Source organism: Pogoniulus pusillus, chromosome 22 (assembly GCF_015220805.1).
Source record: "Pogoniulus pusillus isolate bPogPus1 chromosome 22, bPogPus1.pri, whole genome shotgun sequence".
In the NCBI taxonomy this organism is placed as follows: Eukaryota; Metazoa; Chordata; class Aves; order Piciformes; family Lybiidae; genus Pogoniulus; species Pogoniulus pusillus.
Genome location: NC_087285.1, coordinates 7,046,053 through 7,073,625, shown reverse-complemented (window position 1 = coordinate 7,073,625; position 27,573 = coordinate 7,046,053). Strand labels below are relative to the sequence as shown.

The 27,573-nt window shown below is 39.0% G+C and overlaps 1 protein-coding gene across 38 annotated transcripts in view; it reads right to left on the bottom strand.

Moving 5' to 3' along the window:
- TENM2 (teneurin transmembrane protein 2) overlaps positions 1 to 27,573 on the bottom strand; it is a 1,869,083-nt gene that overhangs the window by 677,290 nt on the left and 1,164,220 nt on the right. For 37 of the 38 annotated variants that reach the window (XM_064161561.1, XM_064161557.1, XM_064161558.1 and 34 more), the window contains one exon: positions 26,848 to 26,898. The exons of the other annotated variant lie outside the window; for it this stretch is intronic. The gene's annotated coding sequence lies outside the window, so the exon portion shown is untranslated. The remainder of the gene's footprint in view (positions 1 to 26,847; positions 26,899 to 27,573) is intronic. 38 annotated transcript variants of the gene reach the window in all.

Here is a 27,573-nt window from a genome sequence, read left to right as displayed (position 1 = left end):
GGCTACAAAACACATCTATAGGTTTTTCCTCTCTCCAGGATGTGTTGTCCTGTATGCTTTAGCAGTTCACTGAGCTGAGCCGATTCAAATGAGCCTTGAAATGTTAAATACAACTTGTAATATCAAAGGTTCTCCTATCAAATAATTTTCTTCCTGTGGATTCTGTGGAGATTAAGGACTCGTGCAGGGACTAAAATGTCCAATACTCACATCAGACATCTCCAAATGGGCTGTGTCATTGTCTGTTCATTGAAGGAATGGCTGCTGCATTTCTTTATTTGTAAACCAGGTGCAAGGGGCATAGTATTATGTCCACAGGGGGATGAGTGAAAGCTAAATGATGAGTAATTGTATGACAGTAGTCTTCATGTACAACCTAGAGGTGATGTTTTCTTTGCAACTGATGTAGAAATTAATTCTGAGGTCAGAAAATAAACTAAATGCAGCATGGTTACAATTGAGTTTTTCCTCCAGTCCAGTTATCTCAAAGCCCAGAGAAAGAAGTTGCCTCTGTTGTTTTTCTGGTTTTACTTTCCTATCTTGCAGCAGTTTCTGTTTACAGCTTGCTTACCTCTCTTTACTTCTGAGCTGAATTAAGATGAAGTGTATGGTTTGACTTGTCTGAAATACCAGTCCCCCAAACACTCCTGTATTTTCTGAATTGAAGAAAAGGAACTCTCAAGAAATTACTTGCTGCTTTCCCACCTTTCACTTTGCAGATGTAGAAGAGATACTTGGAGAAGAGTCCTTTTTAATTTTTACATCTTATATCTGGTCTATTTATCAGTGCAGCCTGTGTGTGCTGACCATTGCATACAGAACAACCATTCCCAGTGTTGAGAGGCTGAACTGAATCTACAGTCCTAGTTCAGGGATGCTTCTCTGTGCTATAATTAACTTTAATTCTCATATCATAAAGCAGGAATGCAACCTTTATCTATACACTTTATGATAGTCTTACAAAACCAAATATTTTGTAAAGTAATTAGTAAGCAAATCAATGTGGGGGAAAAAAAGGAGATTGTGTTTTCCAGGACAAGCATTTTAATTGTAAGTGCAGTCACATGGAATCAAATGCTGCTAGAGAAGCTAGTTGAATAACTCTGAGAATGACAACAGAATACAAGTGGGCATTACTCAATATTACCAACAATTAAAAGAATTATATTAGGATATAAACAATTAGTCCACATTTATTTCAAAATTGTTTTTAAGGGGCAAATGCAGTCTTGATACCACTGTGGAACAACTGTTAGCTGCGTAATGGCAATCACTGTGTACAGAAATGAAAAGGGAGCATTTGAATGGAAAGCATATTGTTGTTTTCCTTACATTAGAAGTCAAAGGCAATTAAAACATAATGTAATTAGAGACTATCTTATCAGCTGTAAAAAGTAAAATTGATTGATATGCAGTGTAGGGATAACTTGGCTGTTGCTACTTGTAAAGGGATGGTGAAGCTGACAAATTAGTTACTTGGGGTTTTAATTATCTTGTGTATTTTTACGTTTTCTTTCACCTCTGAAGGCATTTTAATTAGCTAATAGTTAATTGTTCATTGTTCGGAAGTGGAAAATTTTCTACATGTATTGTGATCTGAAGAGTTGTTGGAACTGAGATTAAGCATCTAGCATAACTATATCCTGCTCCCTCATTACTGAAAGTATTTATCTGATAGCAGAACTTTTTCAGTGATTCTTTCTGCCTGTACTGCTGTCCAACGAGATGTTTTAGTCTCCAGCTTGAACATCACATGTAGCTGCAAACAGGTCAGCATAGCTGACAGCAGCTACAAATCCATGAGCAATCTCCTCATTTGGAAGAATCTGTGTCACTCACCCAGGGGCTGAATTTGGCCAGGCAAGGAATACCCAATCAGTAATGAATGCTGACAAAACAGCAAACCTAGTTCTATTTTTAAAAAATCACAAAGAAAGGGATAGCAAAGAAAAATAATTTTGCATTCACTCTACATCCATTAAACCAGTTGGTACTTCAAAATTTGAAAGGCAGCTTGATTCCTTACAAATATTAACAAAACATATAGATATCTGTTCTCTTCTGTTTTATTCTTTGTAGGGGAAAGAGTTGATGACATGGTTTCAGCACCTTTTTTGTGTATTCATTTTACTTTGTGCTAATACTTCTCTTCTAATGACAAAACATCACCAGACTAATATCTACATGGATTACAAATTAATGCATTACCTCCCTCAGAATAAGCACTTCTATAAGGAAATCCCACAGTGCTCTCCAAGGACTGGTAAATAAATTAATTAATTGATAATTTACATTAAATTGATCTGCAACACTTGAATACAAAACAGATGCCAGTGCTTCAGTAGTGGTAGGACACCTGAACCTTGTTTATAATCCCTTTCTTTGCAGAACTTCAACAGCACTTGCATAGATGGGGTGAGTAAAGACAGAAAAAAATCTTTTGCTTGACTAAAACATAAGGTTTAAAAAACCAACCAACAAAACCCAACAGCATGTTACAAGAGATTCCTAAGTGCACTGTTAGAAAAGTATAATAACTAATAACTGGTCTGATCTAGCTAAAGACGTCCCTGCTCACTGCAGGGGGGTTGGACTAGATGACCTTTAAAAGTCCCTTCCAACCCAAACCATTCTGTGATTCTAATACCAGAGAATAATTTACAAGTTTGTGAACAAAACCACTGAGAAAGCCTCTAGCTGTATCCAAACGAGATGTTTTATGAAAAATAGTGCAGTTATTAGGTCGAAAGCTGAAAGAGATTAAAAACATCAATTTGTTATTTCACCAATTAAAAGTAATCGTCGAGCAGTAGTTACACAGCCTAATCAAGTGTCTCTCACTTTTGCTGCTCATTATAAAATCTCTGTACTTCAGACACTTTGTACTGTGAATTTTTAGTAAAAATATCTGAAAGCACTAGGTGTGCCAAAGAAGGTCTGATCACCTTTAAATAAGTAACAAAACAAAGTCTTGGAAGCAATGGCAGGCATGAGAAGTGTTCAGGGACCATTAGCTCCTCTCCAATTAATTTTACAAGACAGTTAAACCTCACATGCTAATCTGTGAAGATGAAACTGTCTGTGTGTGTGAAGTTACCATTGTTTTCCTTCCTGATGTTGAAAATGTCATACAGCTGTTGAATGAGGGCAAAAAGAATCTAGCAAAAGTGCTAGTTCATGGACTTGGCTTCATGCTTTCAGCGTATTTCATATAGCTGGGCCTGGGTGCTGTCAGAATGCAGTCAGAAATGGTTGTGGCTATTCACAACATTGAACTTGGACTGAAGCATCTGAGGAAATATGAACTATACCATGAGGAAGAGAATAATGCTCCTAATTTAAATGACTCAAAATTTTTAGTCTTCGTTATGTTTATAGGAAATCCTCTAAGATAACCAGTGAGATGAAAGTTTCCTCTTTCAGTTACAAAGAGATCTACAAGATCTGTTCTTTCCTTTAGTTTTTTGTTATGAGGAAGTTTTGATGTTTGTTTGGGATTTTGTTTATTTGCTTGATACAAGGGAGATAAGGAATATCTTGAGGAACTTCCTAAAGGAATCAAATCATAGACACATAGAATGATTTAGGTTGGAAGGGACCTTAGAGTTCATCTGCTCCAACCTCCCCACTACGGGCAGGGATGCCTCTTAACTAGAATGGGCTGCTCAAGGACTCATCCAACATGGCCTTGAACACTCACAGGGAGAAGGCCTGCACCAGTTCTCTGGGCAGCCTGTTCTACAGTCTCACCGCTCTTGTGTTGAAGAACTTCTTCCTTTGATACCACCTAAACCTACTCTCCCTCAGCTTAAACCCATTCTCCCTTGTCCTGTCTCTAGACACCCTTACGAAGAGTCTCTCTCCAGCCTTCCTGTAGGTACCTTCAGGTATAGGAAGGTAGCCCTAAGGTCCCTCCAGAGTCTTCTCTTTTCTAGGTGGCACAACCCCATCTCCTTCAGCCTATCCTCAGAGCAGAGGTGTTACAGCCCTTGGCAATACTGCAGAATGCCACAGAACTACTTTAAAACACTTTTATATATTGATGATTAAAATAATTCTCCTTTAGCCTTAAAATTCCCGTTTAAAAAAAAAGAATAATAACGTATGATGAAAGGCCATGACCTTAAATATCTGTTTAAAGAGGAGAAAAAACCCAAGCTGACTACAAACAGACAATAAATTCTGGTAATGTAAAACTCGGCCTAGAGGAGATGGATGATTTGAACACAGTAGTGTTATTTCAGCAAGCCAATTTACATCTGGGGGGCTGAAGAGTCATGGTAGCGTTCACCTTGGGAACAACAGCCACACTGTTCAAACAGATGTTTTCCCAAATCTCACTTTCCTATTTAAAAATACTTCTCCAGTCACCTATGCTATGAAGCTAGCAGGAAGGTATCAGATATTGTTTGTTATAAACCATCTGGGATTAAAAAAACCCCCACATAACAATGAGAGGAAGGGTCTGGATGGCGTTAGAATGCACTTTTAGTACGCTGTGTTTCTTTACAAAATGGCAGAAATATTGAGGTATTTTTTACTAATGTGACCAGTTTCTTAAATAACTATTCAAAGTTTCTAATGCTAAGCTGTAAATGAGAAACTAGAGCAGGCAATAGTATACGTTTGATGCATATTTCACTCAAATCCCAAAGGCCAACACAAACAGTACAGATCATGCAAACCTGTAGATAATCACTGCCATTTAAAGTAACAGCACCACGTTCCCAGTGACAAGTTTCTAACATAGTAAAAGGACTCCTCAAAAGTTCTTGTAGGTGATAGTAGACCTGATAAAAATGGTAATGGATTTTTGGCCAAGAAACTCAATATAAAGGCAAATATAGAAGAGATGTGTTAGTCAAACAGAAGTTATTGGACTTAGCACAGAGTAAATGGATGAAATTATATGACATGCTATAGAGAAGGTCAGGTTACACAATCTAATGATCCCCTTTGGCCTTAAAGCCTGTGATTCTATGAAACCTACTCCTGCTGGAAGTCTGTAATTCGTGTACTACTACTGATTTATTTATAAGAGACCATACACAGTAATAATACCTGTGCATGATTATCCATGGTATTTGTTCATGAATTATGTCAACACAAATGTGTTTAAGTAGAAGTATGACTTGCATGTTTTCCATCTCATGCTGAGATCAAGGCCTAAGGAGGAGAGCAAGCCTATTAGTCTCCTAAAGGGAAAGAGTAAAGTGAATTTTTTGTTTACTGTTTCACACTTTGATTATCAGTGCAGCTTCTCTTTAACCATGGACAGCTGGAACATAAGAGTCAGAGGTACTGTCACTGTAACACAGAATGACACTAGGTAAGGGGTTGTAACAGTTGAAAGATCATCCACTCCACCCGCCACTGGCCAGAGCAGGATGGCCTAGAGTATATCACACAGGAATGTATCCAGGTGGGCTTTGAATGTCTCCAGAGGAGACTCCAGAATCTTTCTGGGCAGCCTGTTCTAAGGCTCTGTCATTCTCACAATGAAAGTCTCTCCCTACGTAACACCCCAAAAAGCACTTTCTCCAAGACTTGCACCAAATGGTGGTATGTGTTAAAATTCACATCATAGCTCTCCCTAGAGATTAATTGGTAATTTCACTGGGAATTTTGATAAGAAAAAGGCCATTAATGTGTTGACTCCTAGTGATTTACAGATGATCTCCATGCAAATCAAAGATAATTTTACACAGAAATCAATCAATGTAATACAGCATGGCCACAACTCAGAGCTTGTACATCTCTGGTTTGGATTTCTGATTCTGTCAAAGGGACATTTATTTTGTACTTCATGAAATGATGCAGCTGGCTTTTTGTTTTCAACCATCATTAAGAAAACATGAAATGTAGTAAATTGCTGTATAAATACAGCAGAGCACTAACCAGAAAGTACTGCAGCCTAGGTGACTTGTAATATCAACTTTTCATGAGAGGAAAGAACAAAATGCAATGAAAAATCTATCAGAAGATAGAGAAGGGGAAATACTGCATTTCTATTATGTATATCCTTCTGCTCCTACAAATATTTTGGGTGTAGGTTTTAACAGCTTTTCCTAGTTATCCAATTTTCCAGATAAAATCTTAAAGATACCCAAAGCTATTTGCCAGTATACACTTGTTATTCATAGTAACATTTCCTACTTTTTACTATAATTAATGCCAGTATAATGATATGTGGTAATTAAATCCTGCCTGCCTTCCCTATTCTTCTCTTCTTTGCCTCCTCCATCCCTCTCTCCTTCCTTCCATTTCTTCATCACAACAGGATAGCACCACTGAATTGTAATATTTATGTTCATTTCTGAAATCCTACAAGATACTTCTGCTTCTCAGAGATAATTTGTAAATGAAAGGAAAGGATAGGATGTGGTTCTGAACAGCATACCAGCTCCAGGAGTAAACTAAGATGAGGTACCAAAGTCCTACTGAATCAGGCAGAGTATGCAGACCCAGTCCTGCTCTCAAGTACGTGTGAGCAGTTCAAGGATAGTCACAAAATGACACTGAGCTCCACTCCCGCCGTATCTCTGCTGTAGTTTCCAAAAAGCTGTCACCTCGGTCTTGGCCTGGATTACCACTTTCTTCCATCGCTTTCAGCTGTGGCTTTATACTTTGTAGTGTGAAGATCTGAAAGCACAGAAGACTAACTCCAGGGAGGAGCATAAATGGAAAGAAAGTCTGATACCCTGAGGCATGCTTCTCCAGTGGACTGCTCACATCCTGTGACCCTGGGTGGTTTATGCATGTTATTTCTTGTTGAAGTCTACTGCTAAGAGGATTTTCATTCCAGATCTTTCTGGGAATGATATTCCAGAGGCAGTAGATACTTCACTGAATCTCATATTATTAAGCTACGATGTTAAATAAAGCACCGAAAATCTTAATCAAAGTTATGAGTATCAACAAGAAGCAAAGTAGCTAATAGAAGATTAGCTGCTGAACAAAAGTTTTCTATGATTAATTATATTATAGCACAGTAATTTAGTTTCTCTCAATCTGTAACTTCAAATATCTATGCTAATTAGTTGCCAACCTACAACATAATAAATGAGATAATGAAATAGAGATGTTTTAAATATCCCTTTCTATTACATGTACATTTTGCAGCATGTTAATAGACAAGATGAATTCTGATTTTTTTTAAGGATATATTAGCATATCATTATGTACATGAATGTAAATTAATATATTTTTCACAAGAATTATGTTCAACTACTAAATTGACAGGAATCTGGAAACAAAATAAACTATTGTGTGGTGGATGAAGGCTGGCATGGGTTAAGCTTATAGCAAACACAGAGACTTCACACCTTTCTCCATCACATTTGCACCTGCTCATGTGGTACACACTTCTGCTTTGATAGAAAAATTCCTTTGGGTCTTCTTGGTGTAAAGCTGTTGGTGCTTGCAGCAAAAACTGCAGAGCCAGTGGTGAGCAGAGAACATTTTCATTTGGCTGTTAAGCCAGAGAAATACCAACAGCATTTTTCACAGTTCATGAAAGGGACCATCACTTTTCTGTTAGCTTTGTTCAATTTGGGAACAAGGTATACACGTTTTTTTTTTCTTTGGTGATTTTTTAAAATAGTATTTATTTAGATTTTTTTCCTTTTAAAAAGAAAACTACAATTCTTAGACTCTGAATTTATAAAAAAAAATTTGCAATATTCCCTTTGTAAGCTGAAGAAACTCTTAAGAAGCATGGCAGAGTGCGAGGAAGTATTATTTATTTCCCTGAAAGCAGCGATGGCAGTCAAAACATGAGCAGTGCAGCCTGTTGTATATATCAACCTCGCATGTTTTCCTGTCAGCTTTGCAGTTTGTCATCCACAGCTTAGCCTCCAAATGGCACGAACTTTGAGGACAACATGCTGAAATGAAAGACTTGCTGCCTTCCTCCTACAGAGCAGAAACAAGGCCATCAAGGAAAGGCAGAATATCTGTTTATTCCACTCTATGTAGCTTACGTTGTGGGAAAATATTCCATTATTAGTAGAAAAATAATACAATTCTGTTAATGGTAGTGTAATTTGTTGCTACTCTTTGGAGTGAATCTGTGAGGAATCGAGCTAGCATAACAGACAAAATCATAAAAGAAAATGCTAAATGCAAAATCTGATATACAAAAGCAAAGACAGTTGGAGCAGCTGCAATAGCTTATTATAAATACTTGTCAGAATTGTTCAGCTCGGGCAGTGCCTGCCAGCTGGAATGCAGTTGTTCTGAGAGGGAGGTGAGATACCTCTTCTCTCCATGTGGAGAAACAACACAGCTACGTGAGCAGAAATGCACAAAATGGTATCGCATTTTATTCCTAAATGGATTCCCTGTTTAGACCATTTTCTGGCTGTTGCCAGAAAAGTGACTGGCCAGTCTGGAGCACACTGATAAAAGTTTAGTCTTTTATCATTGCAACTCTTTTATAAATATTATCAGTTGTTGGGTTCCCCCCCCAGCCTTAAGTGTGATGACACTGGGTGACCTCCCCTCAGATGTGTGGTCACTGCACTATCTACTTAGAACCTGCAGATATTTCTCCCAGTTGAATCAGGGGAGAGAACAAGCTGGGAACTATGTCCCAGGCAGATATATTTATGACAAGAAACTTCCCATTACATCACATTTACAATTCACCTTGATGAGTTATCATGGAGAACATTAGTGTGCAAGGTGATACAAATTAATATCACATGAAGTAAAAAAGGAGCTCCAAACATCCACTGACAATTAAAATAAGTGCAATAGGGCTTTTTCATTAATTAAAACTGGCATAACACTGACTTTATTAGACTGAAGGCATACAGCACAGTGGTCATTATGTTATAATCAGTTTAAATATGCTAAAAACACAGCATGAGACTAAATTCATACAGACTTGCTATTATACTGGTCAAACAACACTACTCAAACTGTTTTATCTGAGGTTTGATCTAAAGCCCACGAGACTCTGGCTATTGCATTCAGTTCACAGAGTTCAATCCTTGATGGAACTGAACCCTTATCCTTGCATAATTCAATTACGCCACTTGCTGAATATATGACTGCTTACATAATTCTTTACGTGTAGCCACCAATACATAGAACATCCAAAGCCCTCAAACCAATTACTTTTGTTGTTTTCCTTTTCTGTTTCTTCAATTCTTATTACTGCCTCCTCCTCCTGCTATCACTAATGTCAGCAAAAAATGTTTTCCATAACAAGAAATATTTATAATATCATTGTGAAAGGCTTTCACATGCTTTTAGATACAGTACACCACATCTCTTCTGTTCATTGGAGAAAATTATATGTAAGCAGCAGGTATTTTATTAAAGGACAGCTGCAGCATGGCTGTATTTTGCTGTGAGTTGCAGTTACTCAACACAGTCATGCATGGCCATGTACAGGTGACACTGGCTTTTTTTTGCTATGTTTGTCTATGCCCAGTGAATTTGACCATCATCACATGGCAATCACACAGAATAGCTGAGGTTGGCAGGGATCTCCAGAGCTCATCTTTTCCAAGTCCCCTGCCCAAAGAAGGCAAGCTAGGACCATGACCATACAGCTTCTGAATATGTCCAAGAATGGAGGAGTCTACAACCTGTCTGGACAGTCTGTGCCAGTGCTCAGTCACTCTCACAGTAAAGCATTTCTTAATCTTATGACAAAGCCAAGCCATGTGCACTTCAGTTTGTGCCCACTGGTTCAGGACAACACTGAAGAGAGTCTGACTCCATCTTCTTTCCACTGTCCCTTCAGCAGTTTGTACACACCAATGAGATCCTTACCCAGCATTCTCTTTGCTAGGCTGAACAGACCGAACAGCCTCAGCCTTTCCTTAGGTGTAAGATGCTCCTCAGCCTTTCCTTAGGTGTAAGATGCTCCAGTCCATCATGTTAGTGGTCCTTTGCTAGATTCTTTTCAATAGCTCTCTTTTGCAACAGAGAGCACAGAACCAGACACAGTGCCCCAGATACTGCAAGGATCAAGTCTGGGAAACATTTATTCATATTAATACATAAACTGAAGCATAATGTAGAAGAAATGTGTGTACCTCCAGTTTTAAAAAAACTAAATAAAAGTGAAGTTTCTGCACACAAACATCACTAAATGAAGGGAAGAAGATTTCAGGTTCATAATTGAGTAGATGATTACAGGGAACTTTTTGCAGTCTCAAAATAACAGTATAGTAAGCATGTCTGCTGTGGAGAGGATGAAAATGGCAAATCATCCATTAATAAGTATCTATTTTCCTTGATAAATGCCTAATTATTCAGCAGAGTAATTTAATGTTCTGTATTAAGCTAAGAGGAACACGGATTAAAATACCCACATCAATGGGCTCTGTTCAGTATTCCCTACTCACTGCCACCACAACATTCACAAACCTCAGCAGGGAATTTTCCTGAGGAGATCAGCTAATAACGTATTGTACCCTGCAAATGAGCCCTTAAATCTCTACAGTTGATTTTTGTCTGCCAAATCACAAAACTGTTTTTCTCTCCTTCTTCTGCTAAGAATCCTCTCTGCCCATGTGCTCTGCCTCTCTATATATGTCAAGACATAGCTCCAGTTATTAAATCCAAAGAAAGAAAATATCACAGTTTAAGGCAAAGCAAAAATTTAGCCTTTAATAAAGAGACTCAAATAAAGCCAATAAAAAATGCTTATATTTCAGGAGAAATAGAAGACTGAAATTCAGAGGCCTGTGGAAACACTTGAAAAGCAATTAGTCACAGCCATAAAGCATCCAGTAAGACACACTTCCAGACAACCAAGCAGCCAGCCTGTGAGGCAGATAGTGGGTATACTGGACCAAGAGGAACTGAAAGCAATCACTATATAAGAAAAGGGGCAATGCAGAGTAGCTCAATGGCAGATCTGGAAAAAAAAATCCCTACCTCCAGAGATAATGGTCCCAATCTTTTGCTTGATGCCAACAGCATGAAAAAGGATGGACTTCACTAAAGGAATCAGGGTCAAATGACAGTATTTTTTTCATTAAAATAAAGGTGAGGAAGATTTAGCCACACTAGAAGTTACCAGTAGATACCTGGTAACTGCAGTACCTTATTAGGAGTTACCAGCATTGAGTAGTAGTGAAGTTAGAAGGTAAGCATGTGAACTCACAAGGTTTACTATTTATTATTTAAAATGAGAGAGAAATAGCTGAAAAATGTAGCTGTCTTTAAAGGTGAGACAAACAAAGCCTGCATCCCTACTAGATAACTGAAGGACAGTGTATTCATCAAACACCAAAACAAGTGCATACCGATGGGGTCAAACATATTTAATTTCCAATTTGCTGTATGAAATGAAGAAGCATTCATCTGAAACATGCAGAGATCACTTTCCACATACTCTAGCACATCAAATTTCAACAGAATTAGCTATGAATATGGTGCAGAAAAGAACAGTAAATGCTTTAAATTACACACTATCTATATTTACATTATTTTTTAAATCAGTATTATTTCTTTTATTTGTTGCTGTGATGGTTTGGGAGTTACTCACCCACACACACTTAAGAAAATCACCCAGACTAGACTCAGCCAGCTGGAAGTTAAAGAATGAAGCTATATTTAAAGCTTAGCACAATGTACAAGCATGTACACACAAATATATACAGTTATATACAAGTTAAAAGTAATACAGAAACACAGTACCCCTCCCAGAAACAATCAGAGTCCCCAGGAGGGTTCCCAACCCAATCCTCCCTTCAGAAATAACCAGATCAACCCATGTATATCTCAAATGATAAACCTGGAGATTCAAAGTGAGATGTCAAAAAAAGATGACGAGGAGGTTAGAGGGAAAAGGCTTAGATTGGATTAGAGGTAAGGCAGAGACAGCCACACAGACCAGACTGCCAGAAAGAAGGTACAACCAGAAGTGAGAGCTGACTAGTTGTGATTCTCAGCAAAAGAATGGGTGATATAAGGTACATGTTGGGTTTTTTTTTTTCTTTCTTCTAACAGCTAAGGATTTAATTTCTCAGTAAAATATTTCAGTTGTCCTCAAACCAGCACAATCCACCCCTCTGTATTACAAAGGATTTTGACCATGACCATGGCAATATCACTCCTAACATGGGAAAAGGAGAAGGGAGGGCTAAAAAGAGCCACAATTATCTCTTAAGCCTTTTTCTGTTCTTAGCCAGTATTTTGTATGCGTCCATATCAATGTGTTTATGCCTATTGGAACAATACAGCAACACCACCTTTCAGTTACACCCTTTCTTTCATCCAGGAATCTGAATAGACTCCAAGTGCTTTAATTTAGCCTCACATCTACAGAAGTATGTGCAGTAGTGCTTCCTGCCTTAAGACTAGGTTCAGTAAAGGATTTATGTAGCTAATTTGTGAGGATTTCACTAGATAGGAGGGGAGAGGTTGCACTTGGGACGGGCATGGGCATGAGCATATTTAACATGACCCTCAACGTGCTTTTGGCCTAAAGCTCTCCTGCACAAAGGTGAGGTGATAGCATGGCAGGCTGCTCTCACAGAGCCTGGTATAGATATAGGAATGCCAGGTTCTGCCCCATTTTCTGTACTGTATGAAGTCTTATCCTCACGTAGTGCATTTCTATCCAGTAACCATTCTACATAAATTACCATTTAAAATAAACAGTGCAGAGATAGGAAAGCTGAAGGGAAAGGTTTCCTGTGCTAGGCTCCATGCTACATCTTGTACCTCTACTCACCATCAGATTAATGTTCAAATTCCCTTCTGCTGCATCATAGCAGAACTTCACCTGGAGTGTGCAAGAAATATGAGAGGGAAATGCCTGCTAAAATAGAGCATGAACTCAGGCCTTCCATTTCCTGGGAGACAGCCCTCTGATAGCAGTGAAAGCAACAGTATTGTTACAGTCATGATAATCTATGGGTGAAAACAAAGTTTGAAGGAAAAGTTATTTCTCTAAGGCTGATTTGGTGAGACAAAATGCCACCTTTTTACAAGTCTGGAGGTTTGCTGGTAGGCAGGGTAGCATTGGTACTGCTTCCACTGCCTTCCAGTGGGCAATGAATGGATATGGAATTCTGCCACAGTACCATTCAAGGACAGTGCTAGGAAGAGGTGAGATCAACCCCAAATCATTGTTCCTTTTCTCCATCCAAATGATTAGACATCATCATCTCTAATCACCTGCAGACCAGTAACAAGCATGCATTAAGCCCACTTATGCAGACGGTATTAAGTATGATTAGACATCACACTACAGTGTTATATGAAATATATAGATTGATGTATGGCAAGGTACCACATCAAGACTCAGTCTTTTGGCAGGATTTCCCCCCCTTTTTTTTTTTCCTTTTTTTGAGAAAACAGTAATTTAAATATCATTGCTGAACATCAAGGTATGCCATCATAACTAAAGCAGTGGGGAAATGCAGTGTTCCCTAAGGCATTCTCTTGAATCTGTCTAAAAGGTGACACAATACACTTCCGTTCAGCTAAAAGTGGTCAGTATGGGAGCTGGGAAGATGAGTCTGCTAGGGGAGAGAGTCTCCCACTGCACAGTTTTGCCAGGAAAGCTGAGTAGGTGTCAGCAGTACTGTGGGGAAGGCCAGGAAGGCTGGGCAGGTGTCAGCAGGACTGTGGGGGAGCACACGTGAGCTTGCAGGCTGCAGACAGCTTAGCATTCAGGCACTGCTATACCTTGTGCAGTTTGCTCTTGCCGCTCAGACCCGAGCAGGCACCCAGACACTGAACTCACACACCAAAAAGGGGGAGAAGCATAAAAACAATTGTCACAATCCACAAGGTTCTGCACAGTCTGAGCATGGTTTTTCAGGAAAGTATTTTTCAGTTTATATTCCTGTACGTCTTTAAAGCTCATTACTGCATTTAGACCTTAAGCCCTATATTTTATGGTGAACAATCATTTGTTCCCTAACTGGTCTCCTTTGCAATCAATAACTCTTGTCTCCCTTGCAAACTGCAAACCCCCTTATTGCCAGTACTATGTGTTTGGGGGAATTATTTAAATGACAGAATTCTTACTTGTAACAACAAAAGAACTGGTAAAATATAAGCTAAGATTTAATGACTGAAAAAGATCTTTAACTAAAATTGCTTTCCATTTGAGGGCTAGAGTTTTATTTAACCAGCTACCCTGTGAAAGTTATTACCTAAAGTTTTCATTTTCCCAGTACACAGCTGCAGAAAAGATTTTATTCTTGTGAATGAAGGACTGTACAACAGCAAGGACAAAGCTCACTTAAACTAACAATGGAGCCATGGCAAAAGTCACAACCTTCTGCTGTCTTAGGGGAAGCACGCTTTCTGAATATAATCTCTCTGATTATGCCCAGTATGCAAAATGCAGTTTTATATCTGCAGCTCAAATAGATTTCAGTATTACCAGTGAATACTAATCACTGATGCAAAAAACGTACAGCTCCCTCAAGGCATTTCAAAAATCTTGATTATTTAATCAGTGCTCTTGATTTATAAGGCGAGCTGGTTGATGACTACCAAAATGTGACACTTTGGACACTATCCAGATGGAATGCCAGTTTTCATTTGAGGTTAAGGAGGTAGAACTCTACAAGAGAGGTTTTCCCGTATGCTGGACTCGAGCTAGAGCTGTATCAGATGGTAAATAAAACCTGGCAGTTTGGCTTGCACATAATATTAAAACAGAAACTTCGCTGAACTGTCAGTTGTAAAATGAAGTAATCAACTTTCTTTTTTGATTATTCTCTGCTTCCACTATGGACTTCATATTTATTTCATGTTTTCCATCTTAATGACCTCTTACCTTTTTATATAGCACTACTTTGCTTTTTTAAAATAAATACATAAGTGGTGAGTGCTGCCTTTTCATAAGCATTAATTTCTCAGCCAGCTGGATGCACCATTTGAAAAGTTCAGGGGTTTGCACCATAACTACATAAATATAGATGTATTTGAAAATAATTTTGCATCTAGGTCTTCATATATCAACATATGCTTAGGTGTATACTAAAAGAATTTTAATTCCTGCTTTAAAATGCAATGGAACTGTGAAAATTTGTTTAAGACGCAGATACACAAGTTGCACTCATTTTTAAGCAAGTTTTATGACCTAAATTGCTTGGGCTTTGACAGTCTCATCTCCATCTTATTTTTCAGCTATGATAGTCTATTAAAGGTTTCCATGTAGAATTTTCCAACAGCTTTTCTATTAAGGCACAGAATGACTTCAAATTGAAATGGTGAAGAACTAAATTCTTATTTAGACCTCTAATTTTAGGCCCAGTCCCTAGAAGTCAGCAGTCTGATTGGACTTGGTGATCTTAGATGTCTTTTCCTATCAAGTCAATTTTATGACTCTGTATCTACATGGATACAGAGGCCCAACATTGCAAACTAATCCTGAAAGTGTGGTCTTTATTAAAAGCAGTGACTGGTACTCCACATTCAAAGCAAAGATACAATGACAAATAATTATTTTACCAAATCAGCCTTTGGTCCATTATTATGCTGCAAGTGGGCAGCACAAGCTGAGCATCCAGAGCCATCCAGAGCTGGTGGGAGCAGTCCTCGGCTTCTTGCTCTGTGCTGGGGGAGCCAGCCTGTGCTGCAGTGCCTTCAGCATTATTTATAGCCAGCAGTAATAAAGCTTATATAGCAGCACAGATAAGCACATGTCTGTGGCAAGTGGTCAGCCTATCATTCCAGCAAAAGTGCACATGTTCCAGCAGATGATAACCCTTGCAAACATCCAAGTGATTTGGAAGTTAAGAGGCACCCTAAAAGGCTAACCTGTTGGTTGAAAGCATCCATTCAAACCTTCTAAAAACCAAAATGACTAAAACTGCAATCAAAACGTGGGAACTTACTGGAAGGTTTAATTATAAATAAGCAGCAAGAATATGAAACACTGTCACACCAACACATTGTAAAGTTACATCTACACCAGAAACAATGACTAAATAGAAGATTTGCCAACAGCTGTCCCGTGCAGTGGGTAAGCTTTCCAGGGAGCTGACACTCACAGATGAGCCCCCTATTATCATGGATATGGTCCCTCTCAGTGGCAGTGGAGCAGAGCACAGGAACTGACCCCACAGCACTGGACAGAGGAACAGGGCTGAAGGCCCTCAGGTGCTCCTACCCTGGGCTTGGGAAGGTGCAGCCTGGCCGCCATCAGCACAGTTGTGCAAGCTGGTGCCCGCTCAGCATCCGGCCTGTGTCAGTGGTGACAGGGCCTGTGCAGTCCCTGTGCCCTCGCTCCTCACTCTCCACTGCAGATGCTGTCACTGCATGTTTTCCCACACCTGTGCAGCCAGAGATCCAGCCTGCCCTGGAGTCTGTGGGACTTGGCTCAGGCTCTGAGGGTGCATCAAAGAGTAGGCAGCTGGGTTACACAGAGAGGGGAAGCTCAACTTTAAAGCGGCTTGCTGGAGTAAGAGCAGCAGCTCCGGCTGGAACACCACAACGAGCTGCATGTGCTGATTTACTACGCGTGGCAGCCGTGCTGATTGCAGCCGAGCTGCACGCTCCCACCGCCTCCTGTCTGCCTCCTTTGTTATGTTCCCTCCTCAGTACCTGTGTGACTAATGCTCATAAAACATTGTTTTCATTCCTCATTTTAAAAACTTTACTGGAAATGTCAGTAGTCTGCAGTGCAATAGCACAGCAGAAGGGAGCACAGTGTGCTGACTGGAGCCCCCAGGTGCCATTGCCCGCTGCACTCTGCTGCTGCAAATGGAGTGACGTCAGCTGGGCACCAGGCAGGCAGCATCCTACATCCCAAACTGCTCCCAAAGACCTAAGAAGTGACAGTTTCACCTCCACAAAGGCCTTGCATCTAGGTTGCAGCAAAACTGCAGATTTACTCTGTTACAAAGCCAAAACATTTTAATAACTGCACGAGTTTGCTTAGGAAATCTGTGTTGTTTAGGCTTCTGCCTTTTAAAGTTACATCCCTGTATCTTTTCTCTGTACATGTAGATCAGTTTCATCTGATGTTTTCAAAGGAGTATCTTACTTGACTGGACTTGTGGGTACTTGTGAACTGCAATCATGTGCAGTTCAACTAGCTGAATTATTCCATTTTCTGTCAGGATGCCAAAAATCTGCTTGAAATACAGATGGCTGTTTCCTGGTCATTATCTATCTCCTCAGCTGATCTCACCATTTCAGCTTCATGCTCTCTAACAGTTTTCACACAGCTTTTGCACCTTCCTCTTTAAGAGAGAGCAGACCTACAAACTGCCAAGTGAGGATGTTTTGATTGTATATGAGGATGTCTTACTGAAGACTGTGCCACTGGATAACATGCTGGGTGATTGCCTCAGGCTCTGGTAACAGTGTCATATATATCACAGGTACCACTGGGCCTTCTGCCATGAGTACAGCATGACACAAATAGCTTGTAGGGATTGTGTCCCCACGTCCCAGTCTTGTAAGGCAGTACAGCAAAAATGCTGGAGCCAGAACTTGCCTAGCAAGGAAAATAAGAGTCTACTCTCCTGAAGGTTAGAGACTGCACTGCAGGGGAGAGCACTAGGGAAACCAACACCCTGGAAGAGATGGGAACTGGAACTTCTGTTTACACCTTGCAAATGACACCATTGCCCACCTTGTCTTATCCTTCCCCCAAGTCCTACCTAGCCTCCTTAGAGGTAACCATAACACAGAAATCAAAAAGCCATGTAACCTCATAAAAGGCTCCACAGGTTTCAAACCTAGAAAAGGAGGTCAAGAATAGTTTTTTGCTACTGCTGGTTACACTGGGACAAAACTTGAATTCTCCTTCACTGGGTGTACCTAAGCAAAGTTAGAGGCGGTTCTCTGGATGCATTCGAACCATTAAGCATCTCTTGAACAATTAAGCCACCAGGACACTGACTCTTATCACTGTCTCCACATCACAGCATAGAAATATATTGTGCAATCATAATTTTAATCTTAGCTCTAGCCTTAGTTCTTCGACTTTCCACTTCATTCCTACATGTCTCCATGCTCTCAAACTATTTAATTCAATTTAATTTATTTTTTTAAATAAAAAGAAACCAAAACAGTCTTGGCAAAGCACCTCATAATGATCATCTTGTGGATGGGGCTTGTGTTTAACAGAGCATCATGCAACAGGAATGAGAAAATTATCTGACTAATTTCACATGCCTGACATGAGCAGCAGGATATAGATGGGGTAGGTGAGGGCAGAGACTTAACAAATTAAAGGAAAACATTTGGACTGCTTTTAATATGTGGGGAAGTGTACATGAAAGCTGAACACATCATTATTCTCAACTGCCATTAAAAAAGTGACCATAAAAAAATCTGTCTATGCTGAAAGAACTTTTCTATTTCTTCACTATAACTCTATACTGCTGTACCAGGAACATAACAGATGCAGATAAGCTTTTCTTTCTCTCTCTCTCTCTCTCTCTCTTTCTTTCCTTTTTTCTTTCTTTCTTCCTTCCTTCCTACCTTCCTTTCTCTCTCTCTCTCATCTCACAGTTCATGGCACAACTGCAGGAAGAAAGGTCATACAGACTTCTCCATAGAAGAGACTCTAAATCAGTGTTCTGCATATCTGATTATTTGAAATAAGAAGTAGAAAACAATGTCCCAAGATTACCCTGAAAAGTTCTGCTTCACACAAATTACTAACAGAAGCATCAATACAGACAAAAGCTGTACCCCAAACACTACACACCTGTAGAATTAGTAGTGGAAACAATACTGAATTCCTATTTTCACCAGTTATGTTGATTCTAATCTGTGTCTAATCTGTGTCCTACACATGTGAGGTGTTCTATTTGAATACAAGCAGTAGGAAAACAAATTAGTCCTTTCCAGGATTTGAACATGTAGCATATAAAATTAAAAATAAAAAGTAGCAATAAATTGACTTAATTAGTGGTAAACCTGTAATTTTGTAGGATTACAAAAGGGTACTAACACCTCAATCACTGGGAATTTTGCATGTTTCCGAAAATGCACTGCAATATGTGTATTAAGTGTAGGGAGAGATAATTTATCTGCTTTCAAACAGATTATTCTGGTTTGCAAGGGCATAGAACTGGGAGATTTTATTCATTCCGTGTGCACGCACCTTTGTCAGAACTAATAACCCCATTCAAAGGCAAGAAGTTTCATAGTACTTAACTATGTGGCCTCTTAACATGTCATGCTGATTGAATTCATATGATCATATATATTTGAACGTCAAAAGCTGTTTATTTGTCTTAATTAGAAAGAGATTCAGTGCACCTTGCCTAGAAAATAAGTTCATATACATTACTTCTGAGCAATGAGAAACAGCACTGCTTGAACAGGGCTATTTAAATCTCTGTGGTTGGCAGTGTTCATCAGTGAATTTGTTTACAAAGTGGAGAGAATGAGATGCTGTCAAAGAATGAAAAATAAAAGCTAGATTTCTTGGGAAGGAGACATCCGTCTTTTTCTGTTTGCAAATGCTGACGAGCAGGGTTTAAGGAGGGCTAATGTCATCCATTCATCTTAATTAAAGAGTTAATTGCTCGTGTATCCTGATTTGCTTAGCTGATCTTAGTAGCATGAAAAACATTTGTTTCTGTGTATTTTATTGACCACTATAATGACATCATCAGTAAGACTCAGGATTTACTCATGCCTCAGCCTAACCTCAGAACTTCAATAGCCTCCTACATGATAAATTTTTTAGAGAGAAGGAGTTCTTTAGGATGGTGCAGAATACCAAGAGGTCTGTTCAGACCATATGCAGAAACCATTAAAATGTCTCAGTTCAGCCATCCTTACATGAAAGTCTAGATAAGCAAAAAGTAATTTTAAAGACTAGTTCTCAGCAAACACATATATGGGAATTGCATGAAACATGTAAAAATCACCTATCAAATACAACTAAGAGACTTAATAGTATTCAGTTTTTCACATCTGTAGTCACAGTCAAGTTAGCAGTGACACAAAAGCAAAGAGAATGACAGCATGCTCTCTGGACTACAGACCAAATTGGTCATATGTCTTAGAGCACAGAGGGGAAACTCAGATCTAAAGAAAGACCGTCTGACTAACTAGGAAGTCTGTGAGGTTTTTCTGTGCAACATCTTTTAACGTTTGCTGCAGTTCCTGGCGTTATTCCTTAAAGATTATTCACAGCAATGAAATCCAATTTTATGCAAAATGGCCAGCAGTAGTGCTTTTTTGATTAATCAGCTCTGCAGTACTTAGAAATAAAAGAATACATTACAAAATACAATACATGATATTCACTTATCTCAGTAGTAAGCCTTTAAAACTGATCTATTTACGTCATGCTTCTTTCATGGGATCAATTTCTCTTGCTAGTAACACAAGTAACTTACATGGAGAGTTGAACCGGCCTTAAAGAAGCCTCCTGACCAAACCTTAGTGATTCTACCCACCTCACATGCTGTGAGCACTTCCTTCATTTGGTAGCCATCACAGGGTAGCTCCTCTGACTCTGCTGAGATATCTAGTGTTCAGACCACAGCTGAGCCCTCAAGCCACACCAGTGTTTGCTCTTTCAAGATCTTAAACATACATGTCAGTGACCCTGGAAATAGTTGTAAGCAACTTAAACTTTTTAATTAATTTTGAATCTGTTCTGCTCTCTCCAGTTTCTTTTGCTTTCTCGTGCCACTACTTAAACTACAAAGCCATTTCACAAACACTTCAGGGAAAAACTAAAAACATTCTTGGATATAGACTGTGGACTAGGAGCAGTGACTGTCACTTTTGAAAGCTACTTTACATATCATTAAACTAGAATGTGAGCAAAGAGAACAGAGTAACATTTTGTTGTTCAATGGAAATGCTTTGGAAAATGCTGAAATAAAATCTCTAGTGGCTTATGAAGTATTTAGTTCAGTTGTTTAGCAACACCTTTTGATTTGTAAAGCTTCCAAGGTATCTTAGAATAACCTAAAAAAGAAAGTTTTCAAAGTTTCCTCTAGCTAAAACCACCTGCTGTAGCTTGAATAGAAAGTAAAAGTTCACAAGCACAAACTTCTTTGGAGATAACACATTTTGAACTGCTCTACAGTCATTTTGGTACACTATATCAGGCAAAGGCTAGTGCAGCTTACTTACAACATTACTCGCTTGCTAATAAACATGTGCATGAAGCAGAACGGTGCATACGAGGTACAAGTCCCTGCCTGTGCCTAGTAACATAAACAGATCTGATATCATCAGCTGGAGAACTGAGGAATTAAAGCACGCAAAAGACTGATATAATGGATTAGACATGCTAAAAAGAGATGGATAAAAGAGGCTGGTAAGAAATGGAATGACATTCAGAACTCAAGCAATAGACCCATAATGTTTTGTGAATGGAAATGAACATAAACCTGGGGAAGTGCTTCATCGATGTAGGAGTCATAACAAAGCTGTGAATATCATGATAAGCAAAACTGGTTTTGAAGGAAAACCCAGCATGCTAGGCAAGTCTTCAAAGACTAAAAAAGGTCTCATAGATAGAAATGAATAAAAAAAAAAAAAAAAAAACCACCCCACACAACAGAACCTGTGAAATACCCCAACCAACACCCCCCCCCCAAAAAAAAAAACCAAACAAACCTCAAAATAAAAATACACACCTCCCCCAAACAAAACAAACCCCAAAACACAACAGAAGAGACACCAAAGGAAAAGCAACCATATTAAGCACAAGATAAACTTACACTGTGTCCTGTTAACCCTTTTATACTGACTCTGTGGAACCAGTTCAGTGATTAAAAAAGAATGAATATTTCAATATCACAGCAGTCAGCTGTCTCCAGTCAGCTTTACAGTTCCTTTCCTAAGCCTGCCTCTTCAACCTTCCATCCTGTGCTTTGCCCCACTATATATCTCAAGCAGCACACCTGCAGCTTACTTCTCGGCTGGAAGGCACAACAGCTACCTTGCCCAGCTCTTTATCATGCTGCTCCCATGCCTACACACAGAATGCACAATTGTCTTGTCAGAAAGAAGCCACACAAATCATTGTGCCCTGGGTGGAAAGCCCACTTGATATTGTATTTCCAGTCACAGAGAATAGCATTCAAAAGAGGGACACAGAATGGATAATTAAATATCCTACTGGTCCTAGGGTAGAAGATGCTGATATTACAAGAAATAGTTGTTTACTAAATTCAAAAACACCCACAAAACCGAATTCTGGCTTTAGCAGAACAGAACTAGCCTTCAAAGAACTAAAAAATTAGTGATTTTCTTCCTAGAAATTTTAACAATCATTTTGAATCCAGACAAGATGTATGTAACACCATTAATCTGCAGTAAGATAGGATGGTAGGCAGAAATTGAGTTTAAATGGTGCTAGGAAAGCTGAAAATTAAGTGGCTGCCACACAGAAAACTATGCATAGAAAAAGAGATTTAAGCAAAAAAAAAAAAAATCAGTCTGACACATGTACAGTGCAAGACAAAAACAGAAATAAAACTGGTGTGGAATTTACTTTCTCATGTCTTTACACATGGGTTTCTATTCTTTGGTTGGGTGGTTTCCCAAAATCTCATCCTGAAAGCTTACACCACATCTGAAGTCATCATGATCGTGAACTGTATGCTTCCAAGCAGCTCTTTCAATCCCCCCTTTGAAGTGATTTTTGCAGACACTGGTGAAGTGTGTATGGTTTTGGTTCAGTCTATAGTGAGCCATCATCCTGCATCAGAAACAGTGTGGCCAGTAGGACAAGGGAGGTTATTCTTCCCCTGTACTCAGCACTGGTCAGGCCACACCTTGAGTACTGTGTCCAGTTCTGGGCCCCTCAATTCAAGAAAGATGTTGAGCTGCTGGAACATGTCCAGAGAAGGGCAACAAAGCTGGTGAGGGGCCTGGAGCACAAATCCTATGAGGAGAGGTTGAGGGAGCTGGGCCTGTTTAGCCTGGAGAAGAGGAGGCTCAGGGGTGATCTTATTACTGTCTACAACTACCTGAAGGGGCATTGTAGCCAGGTGGGGGGTGGCCTCTTCTCCCAGGCAACCAGCAATAGAACAAGGGGACACAGTCTCAAGTTGTGCCAGGGTAGGTATAGGCTGGATATTAGGAAGAAGTTCTTCACAGAGAGAGTGATTTCCCATTGGAATGGGCTGCCCAGGGAGGTGGTGGAGGCACCGTCCCTGGAGGTCTTCAAGAAAAGACTGGATGAGGCACTTGGTGCCATGGTCTAGTTGATTGGTTAGGGCTGGGTGCTAGGTTGGACTGGATGATCTTGGAGGTCTCTTCCAACCTGGTTGATTCTATGATTCTATGATCATAATCAAAGTTTGTTTACAGCAGGGCCAGATTTTCTAAGATTTTATTTTAGATAGTCATTCACCCCAAAAAGATCCTTTATGTGTAATTTCTAATGACATTACAACCTTCTCCAGCTGCCCTCATGACTGAGCTGATTTGCAGCATCAAATATTTGACACCTTAGTTTGCAGTCTCAGAAAAAAAAAAAGAGAATAGAAAATGTCCTATCAGAAAAAATAAAGCTTCTGAATAGGCTGCTTCTGTGGTCAACTAATAAAAATTGGTATGTCTGATTCGGGAGTCTCCCTGCTTTACAATTGTCATGTCAACACCTAGAGGTACCTGCCCTCGCAGTTAGCACTCTGCTTGGCCAAATGCCTCCCCATGGTAAGTACAGAATGGCAATAAACAGACAGATTGGCCTACTGCACGTTTGGTTTGCAACACGAATCTTAAAAATGCAAATCCTAACTGAGCCAATTTTTTATTATGTGCTGCTGATAAGCTGTAAGAGACCTCTCTTTCTTTCCTTTTTTTTTCTCTGATACACTGTGAGATTAGTGCCACCCATCTCTTGAAAATGAGAGATCCTTACTAAAAGCCATCATCATATTGATGAATCCTAACAGAACAGCATTTATACAAATGTCTGTATTTATGGCTGTAAATGCTGAGGTTGACTCAGGCAGAATTTCCTTTGTCACTGGAGCCCAAGTTGCTGTATTTTATGCCATTTCATTTGATATTTCTTTATTTTTTGTCCCACCTTACCTAATTTTATGGTCACGTGAATGACTGAGAACAGAAACACAACTATAGGCTGAGTTAGGGAGATGACAAACAGAGGCTGATGTCACTGTTCTACAGGGATGTAGAGAATAGCAGAATATCTACCAAATCTAACATTTAATAGCTTAACGTCTATAAAATGTAAGCAATAAATTTGACCACCCACTCCCTTTTGGGGCATTCAGCCATGTTTTTACAGTTGATTACAATCTTTTGGAAAGTAGCTGTATCTAAGGACTGGGGGGGTGGGGGTGGGGGTGTGGCTTTTGTATTTCATCACATAGTCAAGATGGATTTTTTTCACACTGATTTCTCCCTGTAAGTATAACATATTAGCTGTTGGTGGCCTTTGGAAAGCTAGTGGTTCATATCATACTGGCTCTCCCTCTTTCCATCTGCTAGCCTGCATCACAAGAAAACTAAAATATACATAAAATAATACTTTTTGGGAAACTAATTTTTGCACATGCAAGAATCTCTTATAAAAGGTTTGGTGTCAGAATTTTCTTGTTACAGCTCATCTAGAAAGTTGGAAATCCTTGTATTTAAGGGTTTTTCATTAGTAGTGCCCACTAAACAATGATCACTGCTGTACAACGAGAGACAAATTAATGAATCAAACATTACAGATTTCATCACATTGGCTCATTTGCATTTAAGCTGCTATCCAGCTCTGTCATGCATTTGCTTTTAAACGAGCCCCTGTGGATAATGCTGCAATGTTTGATTCATTAATTTGTTTCTCAGTGTATGGCAGTGCTCACTGTTCAGGATATGGTGAAATACTTTGAAAATATTTGTTTTAACCACCTATCTTTTATTTTAACAAAGAAATAATAACCCTGAAGAAGGAAATGCTGGCTGGTTTGCAGCATAGCCCCTGCCAAATTTCCCAGTTGCTGCCCCAGCCCATCGTTATACCACTGTGATATTATCTGGATTAAGTCTTCACAGCTTGCTTTCACATATTCTACAATTTCATAAAGCTTTGAGCCAGCTCTTTGGGTTAGTATCATGATGCCCAATTCAGCTCCTGGGAAGTTAAAGGTGGCTTTAAGCCTCTACTCTCTGATCCTTGGATCAGTCCCAAAGAGTGACTTAGATCAGCCTCCTGGATGCTCAGTGACATTCTGCCACTACTGTGCCTAGTGCACTGGTTCCTCCACATTACAACAGAGTGGGTTGCTTGGCACAGCCATCTCTGCAAGAGCTGCAAAACTTTGGAAATGGTTTTTGGTCTGTAACAGCTTGAATTTGGTGACCTTACAGTATTCTGAAAGCACCATCTGTTTTAGCAGGAAAAAAGAGGCATGTTCCCTATCTGGTCAGTGCATGGAGACAAGCATTTTGGTAATTAGCTGTGTAGTTGAGTTCTTGAGTTCCTAGTTGAACCTCAAAGTTTTAAGTTTAGGTACCTGAATACAACACTAATTAGACACATAATGTTTTGTTGTAGGGATCAGTGATCGTCTTCAGTTCTGGAGAAATAAATGCATGTACCAAATACAAAAGATGGAAGTTGATTTAGCAAAGAACAAAATGTCTCTTTAGCTGCAAGTCCCTTCCTCTGGCATTGCCATGATATCTTGCAAGGTTATAAAGGTAAGCTTATTTGACAAGAGGATATGTTTGGGCTCTAGGATTCATGGAAATAAGAGCCTAGTGAAATCTGCTGGGTTTTTTTTTCACAAAGGAGGCAGGTTATGTATCATCAGCACATTTTATTGCACACCACTCCCCATTTTGTATTGTTTTAAACACACTGTGAGCAGTGTGTTACATATAGTGAACAGGAAAAAAATAAATAGAATTGATATCAGAATAAAACAAGCCGTCAAGGCAGAAAGGCTGCTCTCTAAACCTACATTCCAGAAGTCCTAAATAGAAGTTAATGTAATTTCTCCTTTCTTACTCAAAGTTATCTATAAATACAGCTCTATACAACAACAAAATGGTGACAAAAAAAAACAAAAAAAAAAAAAAAAAAAAAAAACCAGGCAAGATAAACCCCATAAACAACCCAGAACACAAAATGCCACACAAACTCCCACCCCCAAACCTAAAAGAAACACAAATTCCACCTCACTGTCAAACATAAACCTACACTTTACCAGGTGCAACCACCACAAAGTCTACCCTACAGCCAGAATAATTTGATGCCAGGAGGGCCTGCTTGGGCTATATGTGAGCCCTCTACTGAGCAAATCACACAGAGAAATGTAGTCTCTTGTTTCCATCACATCCAATAGCCTCCAAGAAAACCTAGTAATTTTTATTGCCTGTGTAAGAAAGGGAAGGTGAATTTTCTAAGGGACACTGATATCTTTGGAAAGGCAGCTTGGTGTTTTTCCTAAAATATATGTCTTGTATCTTCTGCAAAGTTAGGTAAAATTAGTCCTAAACTAATTAAATCACATCAAGCATATTTAAGCATAGCAGATTGCTTATGCTGCCTATGAATTTCCATCACTTCTTTTTCAATTGATATAGCAGGATAATCTCTCTCAGTTAAAATTATATTTAGGAAGTGTTATCCAAGTTAGTTATCATTCTGGTTAGCTCTTCTTCAACTCTTTCAGGTTACTGTATCTGCCATTTCATTTAGCACAAAGAAAATTGAGTCAACAAAAACATCAATGCACAAATAAACTAACAGCCTTAATTCTAATTCCATGACTATGAAAGAATCCTCCCATATTTCTCATTGATATCCTTTCCATTTACAGAAAATTCACATATCAATTAAACTCACCTATTAATTAAAAGATTGTCTGGACAAATCCTTGCTAATTGGAAGCAAAAGAAAGTGTAAAAACTATCTGAATACTGAAGCATTGAATTTTAATTACTTACTCCCAGGTTTGTTCGTGATCCCTCAGGTGCTGGCTGGGCAACAGAAAAGAGCTGAAAAAAAAGAAACAAAATTATTTGGCAATTCCAGCTATGGGGAAAAATGTGCTGAGAAGGCTTCCAATTTTTTCTTCTTCTCTTCTTCAGATTTATCCCTTATTAGTGTACTTTTAAGAGAGTATCTACACACAAAGAAAACAAGATTCCATAAGATTGCAGGCAACTACAGTAAATCATTGTTCTCTAGATTTTATAGTTTGGGAGTTTTTCAATAACATGGGAGTTCCTATTGTGTTTCTCTCACAATGGAGAACAGCAACATAATTATAAAGCAGGAATAATGTGTAGAAATTTGACATAAGGACTACATTTTTTATCAGATCACACACAAATATATAAAATGTGATGTTTATTTTATAAGTATCTAAACAGAGAAGACATTAATAGATTTAATAACAAGTCTGGAACTCAGAGAATTTTATCTCTCCTCTCTAATTGCCCACTGGGGGGTTTGACCATTTTCTCTCTTTGTTTCAGTTGATCTAGCTTAACACAGAAGGATACTTCATCTTCAGAAAGGGATTCTATAAATATGGAGACCACAAAGAGCTTGTCTGTATTTCCTCATAAAAATAAGCAGCCTCTCCACACAGACTCACAGTATTTTAGTAACCCAAATTTGTAAGTGTCCTTTCATGAAGGTCAAATACCTGAGCACTTGATTTGGAT